Raw genomic sequence first — 22,407 nt, 5'->3', positions numbered from 1 at the left:
TATTATTGTTCTATTCCTGTCAGAGCTGGTCACGAAACTGCAGGGGACCTCAATCCCATTGGATTAAAGTATTCTTGGTAGAGGCTGAGTAGGAGAGGGAATTTCACAGGTGTTCCCATGATTCAAAGAGAAAGCCTTGGGAGTTTCATTTTACTTGGAACGAAGACTCTCAAATAAAAGGATGGGCTCCGCAGAGCCTCTGGGGGATACTAAAATTCTGTGACCACTCCACACGATGGGCATGAAGGGCTTGGAGCCTCCACAGAAACTGTAATTATAAGATGTAAGGACTGGCATAAGTCATACCTTACCAATGGTTCTCAAATTATTTACTACCAGTGGGTTCTGAGCCACTCCGGCTAGGCTATCTAGGTCTCCAGCCCACTCATTAGGCATTAAGGCCAAGCTTCTTTTTTTCTTTTTCTTAAATGTTTTATTTATTTTTGAAAGAGAGAGCACGCGTCAGGGAGGGGCAGACAGAGAGGGAGGCAGAGGATCTGAAGCAGGCTCAGCGCTGGCAGCAGCACGGAGCCTGATGCGGGGCTCGAACTCACAAACCACCGTGAGATCATGACCTGAGCCAAAGTCAGACACTCAACCGACTGAGCCACCTAGGCACCCTAAGGCCAAGCTTCTAAGAGCACGCTAAGGCCTAAGGCTTTGATACATGGGACAAGTTTTGGTGCTAGATAAAGTCTGAAGGAGGAGTTTTTTTGTGATTTGGTTTGGCGTTTTTTTCTACAAAGTTTCATGCTTAGACCATATGCAGCATGATCACCTGTGGCATTGGTTAAATATTCAGATTTGTGGGCCCCCAGCCTTTTGTTCTGAATCTGAGCCCTGGTATCTGTATTTTGTGGAAGCTCTCCAAGTTTGAGAACCACTCCCTTAAGAGTAGAAGCAACGAGGCACATCTGGGTGGCTCAGTTGGTTAAGCGGCCGACTTTGGCTCAGGTCATGATCTCGCAGTTTGTGAGTTCGAGCCCTACATAGGGCTCTGGGCTGACAGCTCACAGCCTGGAGCCTGCTTTGGATTCTGTGTCTCCGCTTCTCTCTGTTCCTCCCCTGCTCACAGTCTGTCTCTCTCTCCTACAAAAATAAATAAACATTCAAAATAAAATTTTTTAAAGAAAATAATAGAAGCAATGAAGGGGGTCTTTTATGATCTCTTCTCCTGGTGGTTTGTCTCTTATTGTCAAAGGAAAAAAAAAGTAGAACAAAATATTCATGCTTTCAATAATGTTAGAAAATGTACTGTTTACCATAATGTCAATAAATCACACGAATACCATATGACCAGCCTACAACTGGGTCTGCTTAGAATTCAAATGGATTAGCACATTATTTTTGAGGTTAAATCTCTAATGAGTCCTTTAGTATTCACTGTCTCAACAAAGCCCCTCTCATACAGAAAACTAGTCTTTAATAGCGCTGCTGTCATACAGACGAAAACAAGACTATGCCTTGGCACAAACTGTCCCTGAGCTTAAAAAGCTTAGCCCACTTACGCCAATGATTGATTGAATGTTGAGGAGCATTCAGATAATGGGAAGGTAAAAGCCCAGTGGTTCCCCTCACATGTATGCACGCTTTCTCTCCTCTTCCGAATTAGCACTCCTTTCCTATAAATTCTCCCACTGGTTTGGCCAGCCAGATAAAGTACTGTGCACATACCATAGGTCAGACATCATACTGGTATTTAAAGATGATTCCTTTTTCATCATAAGAGGAAAAATAAATATAGAACATCGTTATGAACAGAATATTTATGTGGCCCCAAAATTCCTATGTTGAAGCCGTAACCACAATGTGATATAATTGGAGGTGGGGCATTTTCAAGGGGATTAGGCTTAGATTTGGTCACGAGGGTGCAGTCCTTTCGTACTTCGTAAGATTAGTACTTTATAAGAAAGGAAGAGAGAATCTCTCTCCATGTTCACGCACCACACACACACACACACAGAGAAAAGGCCCTGGGAGCACACAGCCAGGAATCTGTCTGCAGGCCAGAGAGTGGAACCTTGATCTTGGACTTCCCACCTCCAGAACTGTGAGAAATAGGTATCTGTTGTCACCCACTCTATGGCATTTTGTTATAGAGCCCCAGCTAAGACAGAAATCATTTAATAAACATATTTTAAAAATTGAAGAGCTCGGCTACAAGCCCCTTACGAGGCATTGGAGAAACACTCCGCTGGGCATGGTGGGTGCTTTCACCAATACCAAGCCTCATGGAAGCCACCATCCTAGAGGCAACCTAGAGCCAACAGTTTGGTCTGTTTGGTGGGAAAGGAGTGGCTGACGGTCCTATGCATGTGATCATAACCCACTGCTTTGCCTTGCAGCAATCACATCCCGAAAGGAGCAGACCTGAGCATTGCATTTAAACTGCCTTCCTAACCCACACTCTACACTCCCTCCTTGAAGATACTAATACTACCATAGCTAAGTTAGCTTCTTGGGTTCCACCTTGAAGAGTACAAAAGGGAATAAAAAGGCGTCAGTATTTGTCCTAAGACACTGTCTCTTTGTGTTTATTATTTTCAGGTAACAGCCCTTTATACAGTAGCAATTTGAGAAGTAAAGCTCTCTCTGGAGATATGACTGACACATGAGCTCTCCGTGCCTGACAGAAATTGATAAAAATTAAAAGGCCTCTTTAAATTGCGTCTGCTCCCCAAATTCTTCTCCAACTAAAATAGATGTGGAGGATTCACCTCCCCCCAACTTCCATTCCAAATGGTCTAAACATGCAACTTCCATAAATGTCCCACAAAGAAAACACCCCTATGTGTTATTTAATATTTGAAATTAGTATTTCCTCAGCCACGGCTAGAATCATTGTTTTTCTTTCAGATGGAGGTCATCACTAAAGAACTCTCCAGCTTTAACCAAAAAAAATGAGAGGAGAGAGTTTTTAAGATAACACATGGTTAAACAGAATCCTATTCTGTTCAGAAAGCTTTTTAGCAAAAGAAATTGAGCACTCCCTCCCAGCAGGGTACATTTGTAATGGGGCTGTGAATGCATGTGAACATTTGGCCTGCCTCTCCAATGCTGGCTGAGGCCCTTCTACCAAGGCTCTGATCAGATCACTCTCCAGTCCGTGGGTGAATAGTGCAATAAAAGGACTCAAAACAAAAACAAGAATTACTACTGAGACGTGACCATCTCCTCCCCCTGCTTCCAAAAAGCAAAAGAAAAATCAATGTATTTCACTTCTTGTGTTTATTAACAATGATTCTTTTTCTTCTGGGGTATAAGGATCGAAACAATAACTGCAGGAGGCAAGACTCTTAAAAAAAATACGACCTGAGTGTCTCCCCTGCTGATGAGTTCATCAAGTCTGACTCAACCTTAAAATGGCAACCAGTGCAACTTTGACTCTGAAATTGTCTAATTGAATCTAAAAACCCAGAGCAAGAAGACACTTTCCTTCAATTCAAACAATCCATGAATAGTATTTCAAACAAGCTCAGCATGGTTTGGACTTAAACACACTGTTCTGGAACCCCTTACAGGCCTTCCCATAACCAGTCACAGCATGATGGCTACTGTCATGAATATAAAAGAAAGGTGTAGTGCCCTGTGGATGGGGACAGTGACCCTTTCTTGTGTAGCACCTTGGATTCCAACTGGGTGATCCAACATAAGGCTAAACAATTCCTTTATTCCTTTTATCTTTATTTATCTTGTTTTTTTTAATCAAATAACACATGTAATTGTTTTAAAAAGTCAAATCGCACTATAAAGCTAAAAGGAAAAAAGAGCAGCCTGTGACCCCATCCCTTCCCACCTCCCAGGCTCATTCCCCACAGGTAACAACTCTTAACTCTTTTTAGCTATTTCCTCCCAACATTAACCTCCATATTTTTATATTAAATACTTTATTGCTATTTCTTGATTTCTTTTCCCATGTGGACATTATCTACCACTTCCTACGGTCAAAGATTTGAATTTAGCAGTTACATTACTTCCTCCCATTTCCCCACCCCACCATCGCATCGAGAGAGCAGTATCACTATTTTGAATAAAGCAATACAGAATTTACATTGTTAGGACGATGAGCCCAGACTGCCTTGGTTCTAATCCAGCCTCCAATGGGTACCAGCTATGTGGCCTCGTGCATCACTTTCCATCATTGTAAAATGAAAACTGTATCCACACCTACTTCATGAGTTGCTGTGAGGCTTAAATGGATAATTATGTGCACTGAAAAGAGTGCCTGGAATAGAATGAGTGCTCTCTAAATGCACAATCAGAATAGATTTCCTTTCTTGTTCATCCTCTTTTCTTTGTCTCATTTTTCATTTACTCAATTTTCTATATAACTTTCACTATGATAGCCTGAAAACTCCCAGAACTCCCTAAAATTCCTCATTGCTTATATTACAGTATGTACTAGCTGTTTGCTTTCCTTTAAAAAAAAAAATTCTTTATTTTGAGAAAGAGAGAGCAAGCATACACGCACACCCACGTGCACACGCTCTTCAGCAGGGGAGGGGCAAAAAGAGAAAGGCAGAATCCCAAATAGGTTCCTGCTCAGCACAGAGCCTGAGGCAGAGCTGGACGTGGGAATTGATCTCACAACCAGGAGATCACAACCCGCGCCAACATTAAGAGTCAGATGCTTAACCAACTGAGCCACCCAGGCACTCCAAATTTGTTTGTTTTCCTTAAGGACATCCCTCTTGGAGTGCCCCATCCTCCCGTTACAATCTGCCCAAGCTTCATGAGCCTGATGCACACTTTAAACCAGGTATTCCCAGGGCGCCTGGGTGGATCAGTCAGTTAAGCGTCCAACTTCTGCTCAGGTCACGATCTCATAGTTTGTAAGTTCAAGCTCTGCATCAGGCTCTGTGCTGACAGCTCAGAGCCTGGAGCCTGCTTCAGAGTCTGTGTCTCCCTCTCTCTCTGCCCCTCCCCCACTCGTGCTCTGTCTCTCTCTCTCTCTTTCAAAAATAAACAAAAACGTTAAAAAAAATTAAATCAACGGGGCACCTGGGGGTGGCTCAGAGGGTTGAGCATCCGACTTCGGCTCAGGTCATGATCTCGCAGTTTGTGAGTTCGGGCCCCACATCCGGCTCTGTGCTGACAGCTCAGAGCCTGTAGCCTGCCTCAAATTTTGTGTCTCCCTCTCTCTCTGCCCCTCCCCTGCTCATACTCTGCCTCTCTCTCTCAAAAATAAATAAACGTTAAAAAAATTTTTTAAATTAAATCAGGTATTCCCTTCCCCATTTACTGTGTGGGTCCTTGACCTGATCCCGTGTCTCCTGTTTTCCTCCTTCTTGATTTATATTCCTTTTTGATGGTGCACATCCTCCAGCATATTCCTAAGTCAAGATACATGGAAGTAAATTCCTTCAGTCATACAACGTTGGAAATGCTTTTATTCTACCTTTACATTTGCCTGAAGTTCTGCAAAATCAGAATTCTAACTGGAAATGATTTTTCCTCAAAATGTTGAGGGTAATGCTCCATTATCTTATAGTTTCCGGTGTAGAAAAGTCTAGTTCACCTCTGATAGCTGATTTCTTCTCATCTCTAATAGCTCCTAAGATTTTTCTTCATTCCCGATATAAAATTTCATGGTGACAGACATCTCTTGTACTGGGCACCCAACAGGTCCTTTAGTCTGGAAATTCATACCCTTTGGGGAATTTTCTTGTATTTTTTTTTCTCTTCTAATTTTCATCATGTTCTTTTTGGAATCCCTATTATTTGGATGTTAACTTCTTGGACTTTCTTCCATTGCTATCTTTTCTCTCCTATTTCCCCATCTCTTGGCCCTTCTGTTCTACTTTCTAAGAGCTCTTCAACCTTACTTTCCAACACTTCATTTTTATTTCTACTCTCATAGTTTTAATTTCCGATAACTTTTGTTATTTTAAGATCCCTTTCTTGTTAATACCATAATGTTCTAGTTTAAGAAGTGCAATAGCATCTCTTATCTCTCCAGAAATACTTTTTTTAATTTTTTTTTTTAACGTTTATTTATTTTTGGGACAGAGAGAGACAGAGCATGAACGGGGGAGGGGCAGAGAGAGAAGGAGACACAGAATCGGAAGCAGGCTCCAGGCTCTGAGCCATCAGCCCAGAGCCCAACGCGGGGCTCGAACTCACGAACCGCGAGATCGTGACCTGAGCTGAAGTCCAACGCTTAACCGACTGAGCCACCCAGGCGCCCCTCTCCAGAAATACTTTTAATGTTAATGTTTTCTTCTGTTGCTAGCATTCTTTTCTTCTAGTTCCTCTTTTTTCTTCTTCATTTTGTAAAAGTTTTTTAAAAGTTTACTTATTTATTTTGAGAGAGACAGAGAGCGCGAGTGGGAGAGGGGTAGAGCGAGACAGGGAGAATCTCAAGCAGGCACCTCACCATCACCACAGAGCCCCATGTGGGGCTTGAACATACGAAACTGTAAGACCATAACCTGAGACGAAACCAAAAGTCAGACACTTAACCAATTGAGCCACCGAGGCTCCCCTTCTTCATTTTTAACTCTATTCTTCATGAAGGGACTCTCCTCGACTATCTGGTGAGATTTGGCTGTCTGTTCATGGTTAAGATGGTCTCAAAAAGATGAATGGAAGTTCTGGGAGAGTGGGTACAACTTACAGTGAGTGATCGGCAGGGTCCTGTCATATTGTTGGGAGATTTACAGATGTCAGTATCTTCGTCTTTGCCACTCAACTCCCCAGCAAAGACATTCTTCCATCTCCTGTACTGCCTGTGCATGCACATGTCTATGTTGGGTAAGGAGGCACAGAGTCTCACCCCAGATTTTCACGTAACTCACAGTTTCTCAACCTCAGCACTATTGACATTTGAGGGCATATAATTCTTTGTTATGGGGGCAGCAGTCCTGTGTATTATAGAATATTTAGCAGAATCTCTGGCATCTACCCACTAGATGCCAGTAAGAAATTTCCACCAAGTTGCAACAACAAAAAATGTCTCCAAGCGTTGCTAAGTATCTGTTGGCTTGTCCTACAGTCTGGGAACTCCCAAGTTCATCCTCTCTAGACATAAACTTATCTGTGCAGAGTGGAGGGAGGTACTTGTCTAGCATCACCAGCGGAGGGAAGGAATCCTTTTTAAACTAATGCTCCTATCAGCCCCACTTTCAGAGGTATCTAGTGCCACCAATATCTGAGCCTGCCTTTAGTTTTGTGACACAAAGCCATCTTGCTTGTTGTTGGCTATAGGCTTTTAACCAAGTAGGAAAAGCTAAAACCCCAATCAGTTACCATTATTCCATCTACTTTCCAGATCTCGAAATGTAGTTAGCATCTCTTGTATATAGTCATCTCCTTTCCTATTCCTTTTGTCTTCATTGAGCTAATGCTACATAATCCTTTCTCTGACATTTTAGTGATATTAGGAGGGGGGACAGCCAACAATAAACACTGCATTTGGGTATCATGTTTTTTAACCTGAAACCTCTCAATTCTTTAATTCTCCGATTCTGGTAAATGAAGAAAGTTAACTCTCATAGCAGCAAGGAATACATCATCTAAGCATCTCTCATGACTGTACAAGAGCATACATACAGGTCTTTCATGTACTTTTTGTCAAAATCCCAGAGTTGCTGTTTAGAAAAATACACGAAATAAAAAATACTGCACTAAGACCAAACCAGACCAAATCTCACCTCAACCCAGGGCTGGTAAAGCCTGGGTTATTTTGCGATTGAGCAAATCTCTGGAATAAAATCCTGTTAATATCAATAAATCTACTGTAGCCACTTTCTCTTTCATATTAAAGATGCAATTCTGTACCTCAGAAAGACACAAGGAACATCGGCAGCCTTCACAAGTCAAGCGGCCCTAAGAAACTACATTTGTCCTCCTGAATCCATCTATTTCTTTCCACGCCTACAACTACCATCATCCTGCACCAATCCACCATTCATCACTTACCTGTACTCCTGTCTAGTCTGTCACTATTCAATTCAGTCCAGTCCATCCTCTATCCCAGTGATCTTTTCAAAGAGCTAGTATGTTCATTTCACATGCCCCTAACCCCACTCCACCTTCAAATTCAGTGACTTCCCATTGCTCTTGGGAGGAAGACTGAAATCCTTAACATCCCCACAAGGCTAGTCCTTGCCCACCTCTGTAATCTCCTGGCCTGATGTGCTCCCTCTTGCTTCCTGTGCTCCAGTCACACTAACTAGCCTTTTTCCATGCTCCTCCCACCACTGGCCTTCATTTGTACTATTCTTTCTTTCTGGAATGCCTGGAATTCCTGGAATGCTATTTACCCACACAGCCCCTTCAACCAGTTATTTCCTACCCATCCATCAAATTTCAACTCATCCTTGGAGTCAAGAGCCTTCCCTAACTCTATAACCAGAGTGTTCCTTTTACAGCACTAAAACCTGTCATTTTTTTGTCATCACATAGGAATCCTTCATTTCTTTATGTGCTACTTTGATTCATGCTTCTCTGCTCTTCCATTAGACTGTAATTAGGAGAAAAGGAACTATGCCTGTCTCACTCATTGCTCTGTCCTCAGAGTCTTGTACCTTCCCAGACACTTAGGAGACACAAACAACGTACCACTTGTATAAATGAACGATTTCACTAAGTTTCCATGAGTTAAAGAATTACCCTATGTGCCATAGAAAAAAAACTACTCTTTAGTTCTTTATGAGGGACTCTTCAGTATGATTGATAATTGTAGTTGGATAAAAGGAAATGTATTTTTATCATACAGGGTATGATCACATGATTTGAGGGAGTCGAGTCAGAGATTGCTAGCTGCCAATGTATCCATTCTCTCCTATCTATATTTTTGGGTGGCAAAGTGCCCTACTAAAAATATTTGCATTTCCCTAGCCTCCCTTACTGACCAGTATAATTACCAAGGTTGAAAAAACAAAACAAAACAAAAATAAAACGGAAAGTAGAGTTTTGAGTAAGGATCTTAAGACGGTTGATTCAGCTGGGGGTTATGGCCCTTTGCCTCCTCTTTTCTCCATCTTTCTACCTGGAGCATGGATGTGATGGCTCCAGCTCCAGCAGCCATTTTGGACTATAAGGCTATCTTTTTTCTTCCAGCTTTATTGAGATGTTAACTGACTATATAACATTGTACAAGTTCGATGTACAACATGATGATTTGATATACATATATATTGTAAAATGATTATCACAATAAGGTTAGTGAATACATCAATCACCTCATATAATTACCATTTTTTTATGTATTAGTGAATATTTTAAGATTTACTCTCTTGGCAACTTTGAAATATACAATACAGTATTGTCAACTATAGTAACCCTGCTGCACATTAGACCTCCAGACCTTACTCATCTTATAACCAGAAGTTTGTACTCTTTGACTACCTTTACCCATTTCCCCCACCCCTGGCAACCACCAATTTACTGTATGTTTCTATGAGTTCAGTTTTTTAGATTCCATATACAAGTAAGATCATACAGTATTTGTCTTTCTGTGTCTGACTTATTTCACTTAGCATAATTCCATCAAGGTCTATCCATGTCATTGCAAATGGCAGGATTTCCTTCCTTTTTATGGCTGACATACATAATTGTTTTCATGTCTTGGCATTATAAACAATGCTGCCATGAACCTGGGAGCATAAATATCTCTTTGAGATCCTGATTTCATCTCCTCCAGATATATACCCCGAAGCAGAATTGCTGGAACATATGGTAGTTACATTTTTAATATTTTAAGGAAACTTCATATTGTTTCCTATAATGGCTGTACCAATTTACATTCCCACCAACACTGCACAAGGGTATGTTTTTCTCCACATCCTCATCAGCATTTGTTATCTTGTCTTTTTTATCATAGCCATTCTAACAGGTATGCAATGATACCACATTGGGGTCTAGATTTGCATTTTCCTAATGATTAGTGATGTTGAGTATCTTTTCATGTACCTGTTGGCCATTTCTATATATTCTTTGGGAAAACATCTCTTCAGATCCTTTTCCCATTTTTAAATTATTCTTATTATTTTGCTTAATTGTGTCAATTCCTTATATATTTGGATATTAATCCTTTACCAGATATATGATTTGCAAATATTTTCTCCCATATAAGGCTATCTCGAGAACAGAAATGTGCACTAAAGATAGAACAGAAAACTAGAAGAGGCCTGGGTCACAAGATGCGGCCACACTTTCCCTGGACTGACTGCTTCCCAATATTTGTTGTAAGAAAAAATAATAAATCCTCAAGCCACTGAAACTAGCTCTGTTCCCAGCAACCAAACATAATTCCTAACTGATGTGATAGTTAATAGCAAGGAACAAATCCTGCCCTTAAATACCTCACAAATTGCTGAGGATAAGATAGATGGCCCAGAGCCACAAGAAATCATCAGGGCTAATCAACTCCAACCAAATTCCTAAGGCAGTGGTTTCCAATGGAACCAAGGTATTTGATTATAAAGTTTCCAGGGAGGGACATTATACTACTCCTTTCATGATGAAAAAGCCATTCCCTACTCCATTTCCAAAATTATCAATCACACCCAAAAAGAGTCACTCTTAAAATACAAAACTCAGGTAATGCTCAGACTGGTTAATAATCTCATCATGAGCCATGCAGTTATAATAAATTCTATGAAGAGTGCAAAGAAACTTACAAATTCATTTACATGACATCAGCTTGATTTAAAAGGGAAGTGAGGGGGGGGTGCCTGGCTGGCTCCGTCAGTAGAGCATGCGACTCTTGATCTCAGGCTTGTGACTTTGAGCCTACTTTGGGTGTAAAAATTACTTAAAAATAAAATCTTTTAATAAGTAAATAAATAAAATAAAAGGGAAGTGAGAGCATTAATCAAACAGTCTATCAGGCACTGAGCCAGCTGCTTTGTGTAACCTACGTCATGTGAACCTCACAACAGCTATGTATGATAGAGGTTGCGCTCATTTTATAAATAAGAAACTGAGAATCAGAAAAACAGTATGTGGCGGCGTGTGGGTGGCTCAGTTGGTTAAGCGTCCCACTACTGATTTCGGCTCAGGTCACGATCCCAGGGTCATGGGATCAAGCGCCACATTGGATTCTGTGCTGAGCGTGGAGCCTGCTTGGGATTCTCTCTCTCTCCCTTTCGCTGCCCCTCCCCCACTCTCTCTCTCTCTAAATATAAATAAACTTTAAAAAATCTTCAAGAGAAGGTAAGTGACTTGCCCATGGCTTCTCAAACAAGCAGTGGAGCTAGGATTCAAACACAGTGGTCTCCTTTGTCCACAGAGCATACATTCCAAGACCCCCAGTGATGCCTCAAACTGCGGATGGTACCGAGCCGCGTATATGCTGTATTTTCTCCTAAACACACGTATCTATGATACCTTTTAATTTACAAACTAGGCACCGTAAAGGATGAACAACAAAATAGAACAATTATAACAATATGCTGTAATAAAAGTTATATGAATGGGGTCTCTCTCAGAATATCTTAGTATATACTTACCCTTCTTCTAGAAATGCTGTGAGATGACAAAATGTCTACCTGACAAGATGAAGTGAGGTGAGTGACGAATGATGCAAGCACTGTGACGGGGTCTTACGCTACGTCTGAGCGGCTGATGATTTGTCAGAAGGAGGCACATTTTCTTCCCTGCAGGTTGTCCTGGAAAAACTGAAACCTTGGGAAGCCAAACTGCCGCAAGAGGAACCTCAGCTAAGAGGGGACTATGGTACTCCTGCCTCCATGTCCTGTACTGTTTTCACTACCCCATGCTGCCTTGTGGGATTGTGATTTGTATTAAGAAATAAATGTTTGATCTTCATCCCAGTCCCTGGCAAGGAGGTCCTAAAACCTTTGGAATTTTCTAAGGTTGAGAGCAATAGAGATGTCTTTTGTTATGCTAACGAGGTGACTTTTGGGAAGTCCCTAGTCATCACAGGATGAGAGCTGATCTCTGCCACAGAAACCAACCCCATGATAAAAGGGCTAGAACTCAGTCCCTTATAGACCTCTGGGAAGGGAGGAGGCTGAAGATTGAGTTCAGTGGCCAATGACTTAGTCATGCCTATATGATGAAGCTTCCATAAAAACCCAAAAGGATGGGGTTCAGAGACCTTCTGGGTTGGTAAACACATGGAGATGTGGGGAGAGTGGCATGTCCAGAAAGCACAGAAGCTCTGAGTCCCTTGCCACATACCTCACCCTATGCATCTCTTCCATCTGGCTGTTTCTGAGTTCAATCCTTTCATGATACACTGGTGATCTAGTAAATACAATGTTTCTCTGAGTTCCGTGAGCCACTCTAGCAAATTAATGGAACCCAAGGAGGGGCCTGTTGGAACCTCTGATTTATAGCTGGTCGGTCAAACGCACAAATGACAGTTGGACTTGTGATTGGCATCTGAGTGGGGAGAGCAGACTTTAGGACTAAGCTCTTAACCTGTGGGGTCAGTCAGTATCTCCAGGTAGATTATGTCAGAATCAAATTAATTGTTGCTGGTGTGGGGAAAAAAATACATGCTGGAGTTGGTATCAGAATCGAAGCCTGAAAGCCAGCAATTATTATTATCCTGACTGTGTGGTTGACTTCACCAAGTCTTGTTAATGAGCAAATGCTCTTCTTCACAGGATTAATCAGTAAGAAGTTCTTATGAGTTGAATTGTGTCCCCCACAAACATGTGAAGATAATGAAGTCCTAACTCTTAGTACCTGTGAACGAAACATTATTTGGAAATGAGATCTTTGCAGGTGAAATCAATTTAAGGTCAGGTCATACTGGTCTAGGGAAGGCCATAATTCAATGGCTGGTATCCTTAGAAGAAGGAAAACTGGACACGAAACACACAGGGAGGGGAACATCATCTGAAGACAGAGACCAAGATTGGAGTGATGTGTCTGAAAGCCAAGAATGCAAAGGATTGTGGGCAACCACCAGAGGCTAGGAAGAGACAAGGAAGGACTCTCTCCAGAGCCTTCAGAGAGAGCATGGCCCTGGCAACATCTTGATTTCAGACTCCTAACCTCCAGAACTAGAAGAGGATAAAATTCTGTTGTTTGAAGCCACCCAACTCGTGATTTGTTACAGCAGTTATTAGAGGAAACTAATATAGAAGTTGGCCCTGACTTTGGGCTGTTTTGGCCTTAGCAGGAGCATATGTTTGGCTGAGTATAAAGTTATGTCCATGTCATGTGATGTGGGAGTGAGGCACTGGTCAGATGAAGCTAGGAATGTGTCTAGTATTTCCTCCTGCCCAGTCCAGGAAGGCAACTGAAGAGGATGGAAGAGATGGAAGGAGGGAGGCAGAACCAAGTGTGGTGAGAGGCTTGGACTCAAGAACCAAGCTGGGCCAGTGAGATGTGAACAAATAACAAGTATTCAGGATGGTGACTCAGGATCCCTCCTTATCCAAAGACTTGAAGGACCTCATTTTTTCCACTCACCCATATTAGGGCCACAAAAGGTAAACCAACTTAGTCCTGTGTTTAGATTTTGAACATCTGTTAGGTTTGGACCAGCTGAAACCCAATGAACAGCAGCTGGCTCCAACGTTATATTTTGTATAATGCCAAAGATGTTGTTAGTGGGTTCATTAAAAGGTTCAATTAACTGAAGCCAATGCTTAAAATCATTGGGGAGATAATTACTCAAAATGTACACCCTGAAATGTATAGAATTACTAATGATACAAACGCAAGCCAAGAAAATATTCTTGTTAAAATGAAACGGAGTAGGGGGTAATGGAACTGAATGGTGTATAAACTCATTTTTCATTATTAGGCTTGTTTCATGGTGGAAGTACCCATTTCTAGATGGTTTCCAGGAAAAAAGAAACATTTCAAAGACCATAATTCTCCTATTTGTGACATTCTCTTAGACCAGTCACCTTTCAATGAAGCCAGTGAGATAAAAGAAATAAACGTTGCCAAACTTTCCTTTTATTAGGGTGACCAACTAATTCCAATTGGCCTGGAAATGTTCTGCATTTAGCACTGAAGGGCCCACATCCCAGAAACCCCTCAGTCCTAGGGAAACTGTCTGTCACCCTACCTCTGATAAATGAGAGATGGTCACGTGAGCAAGCACCTCAGGGTAGGAAAGGGATGAAAAGATCCAAAACTTATATTCAAGGAAAAATCTTAGGAGTCAAATATGTCTAAGAGATGGATCCAAAATGAAGCCAACAGGCTGAAAATCAAAGGCCACTTTTCAAGTTTACTCACCTTGGTAACCTTTGGCTTCTCACTGACCATTCCTCACTCTCCCTCTCCTCAGCCCTCACTATTCCAGGGCTCAGCCATGGACCCTCTTTTCTATACTCATACCCCAGGTCATCCCAACCAGTCCAGGATTTAAGTACCACCTCTAGACTGACAATCCCCAAATCTTTCTCTCTCTGGCATTCATGCCTCTCCAGGTCCACACATCCAACTGATGACTTAACATACCCACTTGGGTCCAACTGGCACCTTAACTTAACATGTGTAAGTTTGCTAAGGCTGCCATAACAAGGTATTGCAGTCTGAGTGGCTTAAATGACAGATACTGATGTTTTCACAATTCTGGAGGCTTGAAGTCCAAGATCAAGGTGTCAACAGGGTTTTTCCTCTAAGGCTTCTCCCCTAGACTAGTAGATGTCCAACTGTCTTCTCTCTGTGTCTTCACATTGTTTTCTATCTGTGTATGTCTGTGTCCTAAACTCTTCTTATAAGAACACCAGTATTGGATTAGGGCTGGTATCCTTTTCTCCTACTCCATTACTACAACTTTTCAAACCACCATCATATCTTGGGTTACAGCAAAACCTAAGGAGTCTCCCTGCTTTAGCTTCTACTCCCTACAATCCATTCTTATCAAAAGCAACCATTGTTTAAATGTAAAAAAGAACATGACACTTTCCTACCTAAAGCTCATCAATAGATTCCTATTGCCTTTCGAACAAATCCAGACCCACTGCCCTGGCCTCCAAGACCCTGTGTGTCTGCGTAGCCTTATCTTAAGCATGTCTCTTTTGCCGTCTAGGCTAAACCCAATGACACACTGACCTCTCTGCTCCTCCCACACATCAAGCTCATCCCCATCTCCAGGCTTCTGCACTGCCCATGCATCCATCTGGAATGCTCTCTTCGTTATTCTTGTGACATATTCCTTTTTGTTATTCATAATTCAATTTCAATCCTCTTTCCTCACAGAGGTTTTCCCTGACCATCTAACAAAATATAGTCCTACCATCATTCTATTCTATATGAGTGATCATATAATTCTACTTTAATTAGAATTCTACTTTAAGATTTTATTTTTAAGGAATCTCTACACCCAATGTGGGGCTTGAGCCCACAACTCGGAGATCAGGAGTCTCATGCTCTACTGACTAAGCCAGCCAGGAGCCCCTAGAATTGTACTTTTAATTCTCTTTAATTCTACTTTAAGTCTATTTTCTTGAGACCAGAACCCTTACCTGTCTTTTGCAACCCCAAATTCCTAGAGCCTAAAAGGGTGGATGGCACAGAGTAGATGCTTGATAAATATTTATTTCTATTGAAACAAATGAGTTGCACATTCAAGGAAGAGGTGCTACCTTTTCTCCAGGGTGAAGACGAACTAGACACAATGGGTTACTTCTCTAGTGATTTCTAGAAATACAATCACAGCCCTGAAAACATGGGCACAGCCAGAAGTCATGGATGTGTAAGGACTTGAGAAGGCTGGCAATTCCCAGGTAACTGACCTATGCTTCACAGTCTTAACTCACCTAAGTCCTAGCCTATCTAAGCCCCATAATCTAAGATATTACAAATGGGTCAACTAAGCACTAAAGACCTGAAAGCAACTAGGACAGGAGAAAAAAAAAATGAAGAAAGGCAAAAAAATTGGCCCACTCACTACATCGATTGTTCATATCACACTTGATAGTCTATGCTTATTTTTCAGAGTTCTTAGTCACAACCAAGGGGATCCCACACCAAGATCCAAACCCAAGGGTGCTCAAGCAGGAGGTGATTTTACTTTATTTTATTTTTAAAGTTTATTTATTTTGAGAGAGAGCACATGAGCGGTGGAGGAGCAGGGAGAGAGAATCTCAAGCAGATTCCATGCTATCAGCACAGAGCCCAACACAGGGCTCAATCCCACAAACCATGAGATCATGACTTTAGCGGAAATCAAGAGTAGGACACTCAACCAACTGAGCCACCTAGACGCCCCGAGGTGATTTTATTATCCTCTGCTATTGTGTTTGTGCCTTCTGTGGCTCATAACTATAACATGTTTATTCCAGATCCATTACTCCTGACAAGGTCATCACACACAGATGCTGTTGCAACAGAAGTTGAGTGAGTTACAAAGGCCAAGGCCATGAGTTCTGGATGCCCACATGAGGCCGGATAGAGCTTCTTTGTTAGCATCCATTCCCTGGCAATACTCAGTAACCTCTTTTCAAAGTACCTCCTTTTCAAAGTACCTTCCGTGCTCTCATCAACTTATCCCATCATTTTGACCACTGAAACCTTAGTCTTCCTGCTCTCTGCCCTGACAGCACCTGTCTGATAATCAGACAAAACAGAGTCTGCAGCCCTGACAGGTACGTAAGTCATCATTTTCAAATTGGAAATTACGGCATAATAAACCTTCACCCTATCTCTTTCTCTCGTTTTCCCATGGACTCTCCCACCCTCAACCCCACCCCCAGCCCCCCCAACCAGCCAACACAATTCAGAATGTACTGCAAAGGCAGGGCCACAAAGCAGGCCACACACTGCACAGTTTCAGAGCATACCTTTCAAAGGATGTGAATGGCACTCTCCACACAGCCCCAATCACTCCCTGGCAAAGGCAAGTGGCAGGAGGCCGTAGAATAAGTAGTCTGTGCTTGGGGTATGAGTCATAGGAGGTGCATGAGTACATCTAAGAAGATCTGCATGAGGGCTGGGTCGGAAGAAGACCAAGAGTGAGAAAGAACACTGAAATAACCTCTATTCGTCCTTCCACATCCCTGGAGACTGACCTGTGTGTGCTAACCTCCTAGGACTCTCTTGCCCTCTGGCTTCTAGATGGGTTCAGGCAATAGGAAGCACAGGAGAAGACTAGAATTCAGGATGAGAGACAGAGATTAGGGGATTTCTCCTCCCCGTTTCTTCCCCGCCAGGCCACAGTTTGGTACATTTCTCTGCCCGAGGCCTTGGCTCCCGTCAGGCCTCTCTCTCCTCAGCTACTACTCTCTCTGCTTCGAGAACAATTCCTCCCCTTAGCCCTTTAGGTCTGAGGATCCTCCCACTTCTAGTAGTTCCTGGCCCTGAGGTGCTTCGCCATCCCTCAGTGGTTTCCCTAACCTTCTTGACATCCTATAAATACTTCTTTTTTTTATTTGGGGGAGGGGGAGCACAAGTGAGCAAGGGGCAGAGAGAGAGAAGGAGAGACAGAGGTGGGACTCACCCAAAGCAGGGCTTGAGCTCACAAACTGTGAGATCATGACCAGAGGCAAAGTCAGATGCTTAATGACTGAGCCACCCAGGGGCCCTATAAATAATTCTTAATTAAACTCTCCTCAATCACCCCTTTTATAGGTTCATTTACTCAGTGATCATTAATCGAGCAACTCTGTTAAGGCCTTTGTGATATGCTGTAAAAGAAATAAAAATGAATAAAACTGGTAGCTCACTGTAGAGAGTCTGTCCTGGGCATCTTTCTTCTTCTTCTGACATCACACCCTGCCCTTCCAATGAGGAACTCATTCCAAACACTTAACTTGAAGGGATTTCCCCTATGTCTTAAATTTAAATGTATTAATTAGTTTTTTAGAAAATTTAGAAAAAATAAGTTTTTTAAAAAAGGTAGATCTTTTATCGAAAGGCAGTAAGTCTATATCAAGATACAGAATTGATCCTTGAAATACGATTTCATGACTAAGCCCATTTGAAGTGAAAAACGTACCCATACACATTAAGACTGGCATGTTTTCTTAAAACTGCAAGCCCATCGAAAATAATAAAAAGTAGTTATAGCAGGAATTCAGTAATTCAGATGAAAGTTTGCTGCATTAATTCAAAAGTCTAGGTTACAAAACACTCTTAAAGAAATGCAATCATAAAGCTTTTAAGAAAACACGAAGCCTGGAGGCTCTAAAACCTTATGTAGTAGAAAAACAGCTATGAGGAGGGGACCAGCTTTAGTGAAGGGAATAGGATTTGAGATTTGCATCTCAACTGTAAACTCTAACTTCTTCTGGAAGTACTTAGAAGCAATCTGTTTCTGAAAGAATTTAATTTCCTCTATGCAATGTCAGTTGCACTCTTGACTTCATAAACTTACGTCCACAACTGCATTAGTCCAAAATGGTAAATACGTATCAGCAAGCCCAATTCGAGTGCAGTGCCTACCTAAACAACCAAAATTCCAAGCTGACATCAAGATTTCGTTCACAGTGTTATAAAATGGAATTGCCATATGCCTAAAGTCAGATAATGATATTCAGGCTGATGTTATCATTAACAAAAAGTCAGAAATAGCACTCTGTCAAAAAGAAGAGCAAAAACTTATCTGACCTTTCCATGTCGCACTCAGTGGGAAAAAAAAAAAAAAGCACTTTCCCATCTTAATGCAACCTGAAAACTCAGACATAAAATCTAAATTATGTTCACATTTCCCATTTATCAACACCTACAAGAAAAAGGTCTGATTAGCATACGCAGCACACCAAAGCAAGATGAACAAGCTTTGTTCGGATCAAGAAAACCAAATACATCGCAAATTTCTTCCTCAAACAGGAGCTTTTTATAACTAAATTCAAGACTGAATAACTCACAAGATGGTACTTCCAGATATTTTTATTAATATGATATTAAGTTTTGAAAATCCCACAATAACCAGTTTTTACAATTTTAAAGAATCTGAGTTATTTTTATGAGATGTCTTGAAGAAGGTTTTTCAAAGTGCTTCCGGAAGAAGTTCATTTAAGCCAAAGCCTAGTCCTGGAGGGCTTTGCCTCTAGGAGACCAGGGGAAGAAAGCAAAGCTCACACTACAAGAGCATAGCTGGGAAACTGTCAAGAAAATTGTCCCCAACTGCAAATGCTTAAGGATTCAAACAGATATGTGTGCCACTGTTAATAGCGACATTAGTCCCAATAGCCAGAAGGTGAACAACCCATGTCCATTGACAGGTGAGCAGATAAAATGTGGTATATGATGAGGCAAGATGACAGGCCGCAACACCTCCCCCGCCAACCAGGTGGGATATATGTGATACTCCTCAGGCACTCCTGGCTACCCAAGAACAAAGAAAAGGGGGGAAACAAACGGTTAACTGATTGAGGTCATAGTCCTGCAGGACCTAAGTCTCCATCACCCCTCCATCACCCCTCCATAGTGATGTGGGAAACAAAGGCAGAAGGAAATGGCAGATAGAACTAAATTTCCTTACAACCTGCAGCCCAATGACAAATACTTGAGGCTGGCAGAGTAAAACGTTTCTCCAGGAATACTGTCTTAATGTGAATGCTTCGCTAGAGGGAAAAACCACCTTAGCTTGACAACAGCTAGGCCTCCCGAATCCTGGGAGTCTTCTTAGCATATGAAAATCTCACTGGAAACTTCCCCTGGACTTTACCTCCCCCAACCCCATAGTATATAACCAGCCTCTCCTCATGGTGTCCGGGGCAGCCCTTCCTGCCCACAGGTCCTGTCCCTGGGCTTCAATAAAATCACCTTTCTTGGTCATCGGCTCCGGACCCACAAGCACCACCATCACCCCAAGAACCTCATCAGTAGATACGTATAAATGGACTGTTATTCAGCCTTAAAAAGGAAAAAAAATTCTGACACACCTACAATATGGAGGAACCCTGACGACATGAAAGCCAAGTGAAATACGCCAGTCACAAAAGACAAATACTGTATGATTCCACTTATGTTAGGTACCTAGAGTCGCCAAATTCAGAGACAGAAAGTAGAATGGTGGTTGCCAGGGGCCGGAGGGAGGAGGGAGTAAGAAGTTACTTAACGAGTACAGAGTTTCATTTCAGTTGGGAAAGATGAAAATAAGTTTCGGAGATGGATGGGAGTGATGGTTGCACAATATGTGAATATACTCAACATCACTGAACTGTATAAACTGGTTAAATGGCACATTTTATATTATGTATATTTTACCACCAAAAAAAAAAAAAATGCTTACAGGGCAGGCAGGCCTAAGGAAGGGGGGGAGGAAGTAAAAGTATAAAAAAGTAAGTTTTAGAACAGCAGGAAGAGTAGAGATTCTGGCGAGCAAGGGGGCATGTGTCCTCTCTAAAAAGAACAGATGTTTGGGGCGCCTGGGTGGCTCAGTCAGTTAAGCATCCGACTCGTGGCTTCAGTTCAGGTCATGGTCTCATGGCTTCATGGGTTCAAGCCCCCCATCAGGCTCTGCGCTGACAGCTTGGAGCCTGCTTGGGATTCATATTCTCTCTCTCTCTCTCTCTCTCTCTCTCTCTCTCTCTCTCTCTCTCTCCACCCCTCCCCCACTCACACTGTTTCTCTCTCTAAAAATAAATAAATAAACCTAAAAAAAGAAAGTGAGAGAGAATGGAAGGAGGGAGGGAGGGAGAGAGGGTGGGAGAGAGGGTGGGAGGGAGGGAGGGAGGGAGGGAGAGAGGGTGGGAGGGAGGGAGGGAAGGAAGGAAGGAAGGAAGGAAGGAAGAAAGGTGTTGCTTGACTTGCCGATTGCTGCCATGTAGAAACTGAACCTAGTATTCTAGGTAGATATTGTGATTTTTCAAGAGAAGTCTAAAATCCACATTTTTATGAGACCTCTTCTATTTTCTCTTTTTAAGTCGGCAACAAATTTTTTAAAGTTCAAAAAAACCCTACAGGTCAAATAAAGCATGTGTGCAGGCCTCCAAACCTTTTGGTTTAGACAGCGAATTGACATCATTCTCTTTAGGTATGAAGGCCACATGATCCAGGGAAGCGGGCGGAGTCCGGAACAACATTAGCTCACGCAGAGGAATTATTTCCAGCCGGTGTAGTGGACCTAGGCACCGAATGGAAAGCCTACAAATGTATCACAAGCATACCCTTATTCTAGGAAGCTACAAACAAGTGGAAATGGGATGTTTTACGTGTGTTTAGTTTTGCATTTGTATGCCTAAAATGACAGCCTTTAGAATTCCTGAACATGTAAGAACAGACTGTTCAGTTAGTGGCCAGTTTAACAGATGCCCACGGTAGTCTCAGATAAGAAATGAATGTGCCATTAAAGAAAGGGTGTAATAAAATGTGGGCAGCATTTATCCAAATCACATGAAGGACAACTCAGCAGTATTAATACCCCTAACTCTTGCAAATGGGGCTGTGGGAACCTGAATTCTAAAATAAAATCCGTGGCTTAATCTTCTGTCTCACAAAGTTGGGAGATAGGCAGTGATAATTTCAAAATAACAAAACATCTTAGAATAAGCTAACATTTACCAGTAAAAGTCATTGTTTGAAAAATACAACTCTGGAACAGAATTAATAGCCCTTAAAATGCATCTTCCGTTCTTCAAAATAGCGAATTTTATTTTTTATGTTTATCCTAATATTCTTGTTTGATAGATGAGGCAAATAATGTCTTTAGGGTAAAAATGCAATCTAAATTCATTGATTGCTAGGCTGTAATATTCAAATAAAATTCACAAGTGTTTAGTGAGCACATTTTGTATGCTCAGTGTTGTAATGGGCATAGAAAATACATAAGGATTGTGTCCATCTGCCTTCCCCACCATTAACATTCCCCCCAAACAAGCTACCTTACATTTCAAATGGGGCAACAAGGAAAGCAAACACAAACGAGTGAGAGGTCAGGAGAGGGCAGAATCCATCCTGGAGCTCCCCTGGGGTCCGCACGGTAGAAACATTTTGTGCTATAATATCCTCAACCCTTGTTGAGAATCACTTTTTTTTTTTTTTAAGTTTGTTTTTGAGAGAGAGAGAGAGCAGGGGAGAGGCAGAGAGAGAGGGAGACACAGAATCTGAAGCAGGTTGCAGGCTCTGAGCTATCAGCACAGAGCCCGATGTGGGGCTCAAACCCACAAAGGGCAAGATCATGACCTGAGCTGAGGTCAGACGCTCAATCGACTGAGCCCTCCAGGCTCCCAGAGAGTCGCCGTCTTAAGGCATAAATATCAGGGTTGGAAGAGACCAGAGGACATTCAGCTATCTTCCACCTTCGGTAGGTAAGGATTTTATCTCCATTGCACAGATAAGGCATCTGAGGCTCAGGTAAGGGATTTGTCCAAAGCACATAGTATGTGGGAGAAGGGACCAGAACCCAGACCTCTGCTTCCAAGGCATGACCCCACCTGTCCCCAGTCTACTGCCCATTGCATCGCCAGCAGCAAATACTCTTCACTCATGCAAGAGGCATTTAACGAGTGTCTTCCTTCAGTGTGGCAAGCTCTACCCAGTCCCACCAGATGTTTGATGCTCAGCTTGTCACATTGT

General features: G+C 42.1%; 1 protein-coding gene across 2 annotated transcripts in view; it reads right to left on the bottom strand.

Annotated features, from left to right (window-relative positions):
• The window catches only part of NCALD (neurocalcin delta), a 394,286-nt gene that overhangs the window by 349,180 nt on the left and 22,699 nt on the right, over positions 1-22,407 (bottom strand). The window contains exon 1 of one of the 2 annotated variants that reach the window (XM_049633560.1): positions 7,921-10,753. The exons of the other annotated variant lie outside the window; for it this stretch is intronic. The gene's annotated coding sequence lies outside the window, so the exon portion shown is untranslated. Of the gene's footprint in view, positions 1-7,920; positions 10,754-22,407 lie in introns of those variants that run through there. 2 annotated transcript variants of the gene reach the window in all.

Source organism: Panthera uncia, chromosome F2, assembly GCF_023721935.1.
Source record: "Panthera uncia isolate 11264 chromosome F2, Puncia_PCG_1.0, whole genome shotgun sequence".
Lineage (NCBI taxonomy): Eukaryota > Metazoa > Chordata > Mammalia > Carnivora > Felidae > Panthera > Panthera uncia.
Note: the sequence above shows the minus strand (reverse complement) of the source record. Positions and strands in the feature narration are given on the sequence as shown.